Source organism: Nicotiana tabacum, chromosome 2 (genome assembly GCF_000715075.1).
Source record: "Nicotiana tabacum cultivar K326 chromosome 2, ASM71507v2, whole genome shotgun sequence".
Taxonomy (NCBI): domain Eukaryota; kingdom Viridiplantae; phylum Streptophyta; class Magnoliopsida; order Solanales; family Solanaceae; genus Nicotiana; species Nicotiana tabacum.
In genome coordinates this window covers 34,114,288-34,120,457 of record NC_134081.1, presented here as the reverse complement: position 1 = coordinate 34,120,457, position 6,170 = coordinate 34,114,288, and the positions used below count along the sequence as shown (strand labels likewise).

The 6,170-nt window shown below is 32.9% G+C and overlaps 1 long non-coding RNA gene across 16 annotated transcripts; it reads left to right on the top strand.

The window, feature by feature from the left end:
* Positions 1 to 493: 493 nt before the first annotated feature.
* On the top strand, positions 494 to 5,650 carry LOC107775290 (uncharacterized). Of its 16 annotated transcripts, XR_012699802.1 has the most exons (7): positions 494 to 650; positions 788 to 981; positions 1,398 to 1,681; positions 1,945 to 2,035; positions 2,574 to 2,657; positions 3,219 to 3,300; positions 5,174 to 5,650. It is a non-coding gene; the product is annotated as an uncharacterized LOC107775290 (long non-coding RNA). The 16 variants fall into 16 exon arrangements; XR_012699816.1 differs by lacking the exon at positions 2,574 to 2,657 and having other exon boundaries at positions 1,398 to 1,496; XR_012699798.1 differs by having other exon boundaries at positions 1,398 to 1,496; positions 1,599 to 1,681; positions 2,574 to 5,650.
* The last annotated feature ends 520 nt before the right edge of the window (positions 5,651 to 6,170 follow it).

The following is a 6,170-nucleotide window of genomic DNA, read 5'->3' as shown; positions in this document are numbered from 1 at the left end:
AGCTTACTTGGATTAGGGACCATTAACTTATACTCTTACGGGGCGGAGCTACAGTGTTGGTTGCGGGTTCGACCGGATACAGTAACGTTTATTTTAACCTTGAATTTGTATTAAGAAATTCAATAAATATGTATAAATTATTAATTTAGAACTCAGTAACTTAAAAGGATTATAATTTCGAACCCATAAGGTTCAAATCCTAGCTCCGTCTCTACTCTTACCTACATCATATGTGTAATCTTTATGTTCTAACTAGAATTAGTGTAATAAGAAATTAATTTCTTATTAAATACTCGTGGAATGGGGAGTAGGTTAAGACTTTAATCTACGAAGCTCAAGGCAAAGTAATTCGCGGTGCATTATTTTATTAATCTATAAATGCGATAAAGACTTTGGAACTAAAAATTCAATAATTACTAATATTTAGGTACAGTGTACGAATACAGGGATGAACTGTTGTACAAAAAGTAATATAAATTATATTATTATAAACTTTGGCCTATTCGATTGGTGAATACACATGGATTCCACCTCTCTTTAGCAAACTCACGTGTAGCAATTATACAACATTAATTTGGGTCTTCTCTAACCTTCCCTGGGATTTTCCTTCGCTACTCCTTTCCTACTTGGAAGTACTATCTCTCCGTTTGGTGAGTTTTCCACATGTTTTCTGCGCTTATCTCTCTTCGTTAGTTTTTTAGTATCAAATCTATATGTTTTGATGAGTTGCTTCTCTCTATTGTCAGTTTGTCACTCTTTTAAAGTGTAAATTTCTTTTCCTTTGAAGGTCTTTGATGGCGTCAAAAGGATCTATTATGGGGTGCATGTGTTTTGTTTTCTATAATTGAGTTTCCCGATACTCCAGCAAAGAAGAGAAAAAGCCAGTTTTGGCATCAAGGGTTCAAATAGAAGTTCCAAGAGTAGTAGTTTTCCTCAGATAACTACTGATAGTGATCTTTGGGTGGAGGCTCATATTTAGAGGTAAGGATGAACTTCTCAATTCAGGAGTAAATTATAAGAGTTTTTTTGTGATTACTTTGGTGGTGACTGGTAATTAGATAATATATCTTTCTTCTTCTTTGTTTTAATTGAATAGAACGGGATAGGCGAAGAAGTCTTTTTGCTCTACTGGGTTTCCCTTCTTCTTTCTTACCATTGATCCCTTTCGCCCTCCATTTTTGGTTTGGATTTATAATTTCTTCATTATGGTCTTTGTTTTCACGATTCTACTGCATTTATCACTCTGTCGAGGTTTCTCTTTTGTTTCTTTCTTTATTGCTACTTTTTGTTGCTTATAGGAGTTTGATGGTCATTTGTTAGTAGCTCCCTTCTTTTGGGGGTTATTTTGTTGCTTAATTTTGTCAATGCATATTAATATTTGTGCCTCATTTTCACAGGGATATCTTTATCTAGCAGAACTGGATGTCACACTGATAGTGATCTTTCTTTGGGTTGTTCTTGTGGAGGAAATTCACCTTGCGATTCCTTAAAGCTAAGTGAGTATACTTGAAATGTAGTAACTAGGCGTAGAACTATACTCTTTTTCTTTTTGTTCCCATAGAACCACTTGCAGCAGATTTGTCATTCTCCTTTTACAGGGTTTCCAGGACGGGATTCTTATTGTTGCTGAATATTTCTATAAAAGAAATCCAGTTCTAATTTCTAATGAGTAATCCTTAAAGTATGCCAGTTGATCCTTTTCCTATGTTGTTGCATAATTTTTATACATTCTCTGATCTTTAATAGTTGAGACAAAGATCAGATGCATACTTATCTTCTAATTTCTTATGATAGCCAATGTGATCAAATGCTCTGTATTATGTGATTTTAGTTTTACTACTGTATTCCTACACAACTAATGCATATATCCACGAATGTGTAAATGTTGTATAAATTGCCTTCTTTTCCCTTTGGCTACTGATTCTCCTACTTTGCTTTGGTAAGTGATATACAGGATATAATTATTTTCGCTTATGTCATGGAGACTTTAGGAGTGCAAATAGTTATGGAGTCTATGCATATACTAATATATGATGTAAGTTAGCCGAGTTTCTATTACATTGAGATGTATGTTCTATGTGTAATTGAAAGATTATATCATTTCTTACAATGCTTCCTCCTAATTTCTACACTAATGAGTGTCGACTTGACCTTCTATATGAGGATGAGTTCAACCTTACATCTCTCTTGCTATTAGAATGTAATAGGGGTATGCTGTAATTTTGGAAACGACATGAGTGGTAATAGTTCCTACACGAGAGTGCTAATTTGGTGTCTCTTTATGTTTATCCGTGAACAGTTTTTGCGTTTTCTCCTCATGATATTATTTATATTAGAAAAAGAAGTTTATTGTCTTGGGATTTTTCTCAATCATTTCCATTTGAACCGAGTCTCTATTGGACCGTGCATGCCTAAATCTGATTTGAAATAGGATGGAAGTAGTTTGGTTGAGTATCCAAGTTTTGATTTTGAACAATTAGTGAAAGTATGCAGTGAAGTTCAGATATGACTTCGGTTTGTAATGTGCTCCTTTATGTTTTAGTATTTTGAGAATATTTTTAACTTCTATGTAGTACATTAGTTGCACTTCCTAAGCAGTTGGACTATATGTATTTTGCCATGGGAATAGGTGATGTGCGACATGCCTCAATTTTGTGGTAGGTTCTCTTTCATTGTTCAGAAATATCTAGATTAGTATGCACTGAGCAAAATCCAACACTGTGCAATTAAATATAGTATTAAACTATAAATATGCTTGTGTTTCTCTATTTGTGAGGTAAAATTCATTTCTATTCTAACTTCTTATGCTTGAGAACAAAGGGAGAGTTAAACAATTTACTTGGTAAGTATGGATAATGTGAATGAAAATGCGGTTTCATCAGGATTACTAATCTTAAGTCTTAATTGCCACTAGATTTGTATAAAATCTAGATTAGTTTAACCTTTCTCCACCTATGAAGGAATGCACCATATTGGTATCATACTCATCTATAGTACGAAACATACATAATTTTTATAGTTTTGACAGGATCAAGGTCCCCAAACAGTGAACATCAAGTTTTTGTAAAAATGCTTATTTAGATGTTTCAATTGGACAACATGCACATATGACTAAAGAATCTAAAATTAAGAGAATCATCCTAATAAGTCGTAAAATCCTTCAACTCTATTTGACTTTTTGCTAACTCTGCCCTACTACATGGTTCTTTATTTTGCAGTAAATTGAAGGCCACTGGGACTCTATTTAAATGAAGAATAAAGGGGGGAAAACTCATTGTAATTTCCCCTTATTCGAGTTGGGTAATTATCAACCCCCTCCCCCCTCCTATATTAATCAAGAACGTGAATATAAAGACACTTCTTTAATCTCTATAAAGATTGACAATAAGTAGGATTCACAAACAATTTAGCATCTTGATCAAATCAAATAAGCTAATGAATACACCACTTGATAACAAGGAAATGACCAGTCATATATTTTAGAAATCTCTTTCTTTCTAGCTAATTTTAGTGGGTCTTGAAATTTCTTGGTGTGTAAGAGAGACGACAATATATAAAATTAGGTAAGTTTAACAATTGCTAATGTTGTTTGCACTAAGTTAAGTTCAATGCACATTAATTTTTTTTAAATAAATCTTACTTTGAAAGCAATTAATTTTATTCAAGTTAATATATACCTTTTCATTTATTTATTCCTAAGCGAATCTATCCTAATTTTAGGTGTGGCAATAGTTGGGGAACCTGTGAGGAATACTTTGAGACCAAATATATTAAATAATTAGCATTTGTCTTCAAGACGACTACAAATTAAACTAAATCATCCATGTCTTGTGTCTTTTCTGCACAAAGAAGATAGCTTGTCAATGTTATGTTTGGCATAAGCTCTTATATTGTTTGTTCTCCCATTTGGTCTTTGTGAGTGAGAGTTTGGAACTTAAAGTAACATCTACTTCTAGAGTTACGATTCTTAGTTCATGTTGTAGTTAAGCTATCCTCTCATTAAGTAACTCTTTTATAGTTTCTTTGAGTTGTTTCTCCTTTTGTTCAGTATATCAATCCATTTAGGTGAGGCGCATGGTATTTTGAAGGAGAAGAATGATGGAAGTTTTCCCATTCCTATTTTTCTATACCCTGTCATTGTACATTCATCAAGAGTTCACCTCCCAAGGTGCCGATGAAGGTTTTGCCTTTGGCATCGAGTGGGAGTGGACACTACTGATGTATGTACTCATTTTAGATGAAACTCTGAAATATATAGAGCTAATATGTATTTTATCTATAGCATTAGATGCGCGTTGATAAGCTGGTAAGAGCGTTTTAATTTCGGCGAACCTTATTGAATTTTTGAAAGTCCACAATTTTTGTAAAGGTTTGGCTATCTTGTGTAGAAGAGGATGTTTAGAAGAAGATGTTATTTTAACATTAGAAGCTATGAATAGTACCTATTCTGTTTTGGTAGTATCTTCAGTTTCTTATACAGGATATGGAACAGAAAAAGCTAATTTCTTACCAATCATTACTCCACCTATTTTGAAAATTACGTGTGTATATACTTTTTATGTACTGAGACACTTTCTTACTTTCTATTTTTCTGTCAATTTTTGGGAGTAAGGATGGCTTAAAAGTTGAATTGTGTGGGAGCTACTTACCAGGCCAACCGAAAAATAAGTTAAAGTATTATATATGGCTAACTGAAAAATAAGTTAAAGTATTATATATGGCTAACTGAAAAATAAGTTAAAGTATTATTTATGGCTAACTGAAAAATAAATTAAAGTTGATTGCACGGGGGTAAAGCTTTTCTGGAGGCTAAATTACTTGGATAAGTTAGGAACAAACTGAAATTAGATTTCCAAAAAATTCATTTTTATTGTAAAGCTTCAGTCTTACAAGTGAAGCAGTTAAGGCTTTCAAAACTTTTTCAGCGAGTGAAAAAGTGTAAATAATTGTTTAACAATCTGCAGGCATTCCTTCCTTATGTTTAATATCAGAAAGATGTATATGAATGATGTAAGATTTATTTAATGTTTAGTATGGTGAAATGAGAATTTTTTTCAAGTCATTCATGCTTTTAATATCCATGCTGGCATTTGTTGTTGTTTCTTTTATATTCAAGTTAATAATTTTGTGATTGTGCGACTACCTAACTTCTACTGTATTGTGTGATTGTTAGTTATACATTCCCTTGCTTGGAAACATTAGTTCCTATATTGTTTACTGCTCAAGAGTGTGGAAGAAGTCACATTTGGCGCCAAAATCTGCACGAGCTGCTTGCTGATCATTATGATCCACTCTCCTTGGTTCCTTGCACACAGTCATCCTGGATAGAACGAGATATTTTTTTTTTTCTTTTTTTGCTGAATTACAGGAAATTGTTGACCAAAAGCTTATGCAGAGAGAGAGGGGTCTAGAATAAAATTGGCAAGTTGATGTTGATGATTTTTTCTTAAGCATAATTTGCCATTGTTCTTGATGATACAACGACTTTGCTGGATTTCATAATGTTGAAGTTATGTCAGAAGGTAACAGAATGTAAGAACTGTAACTCTATAAGAAGTTTATGACTTTGTTCATGTTGGGCTCGTGCTTTTGCACGTGTTTCTCCTTACTAGTCTATCAATAAGTAAGAGTTGGTTGGTACTGTTTTTTGGCGTATAAGGATTTCAATTTTATTAAATGTGAAACACGCCGAGGTCTTCTGAGATATGTGGAAATGGTTCACTTTTTTATTTTAATTTTAATACTTGTCACTGCCGATAAAAACTTACTCGGTTTGATATTTACATCAAATGTTTCAGGTTATCATGATTAATAGAATGTGAATAGACCATGATTGAAAAGCTGAGTAAGAATAGAATTTGTGTGTAATTATATAATTTGGCATGTTGCCCGGCCAAGTAGTTACTTGGATGAGATGGGTAGATGACATCTTTTAAAACATAAATTGCGAGATTTACCTTCAAGTTTTAAATATTGTATAGGAGACTTTCTTGTTAAATTAGTGTTAATGTGAAGTTGATGGGGAAGGTTAAGTCACCAACCCCAAGTTTTATTTATTATGATTTCACCACACTATAAAAAATATAACTATTATCAAAATAAAAATAAAGAACCAAAACCCACTTCTTCATCGTCTTCTTCTTCTTAAGTTTAGCATTATTGCCTCTTTT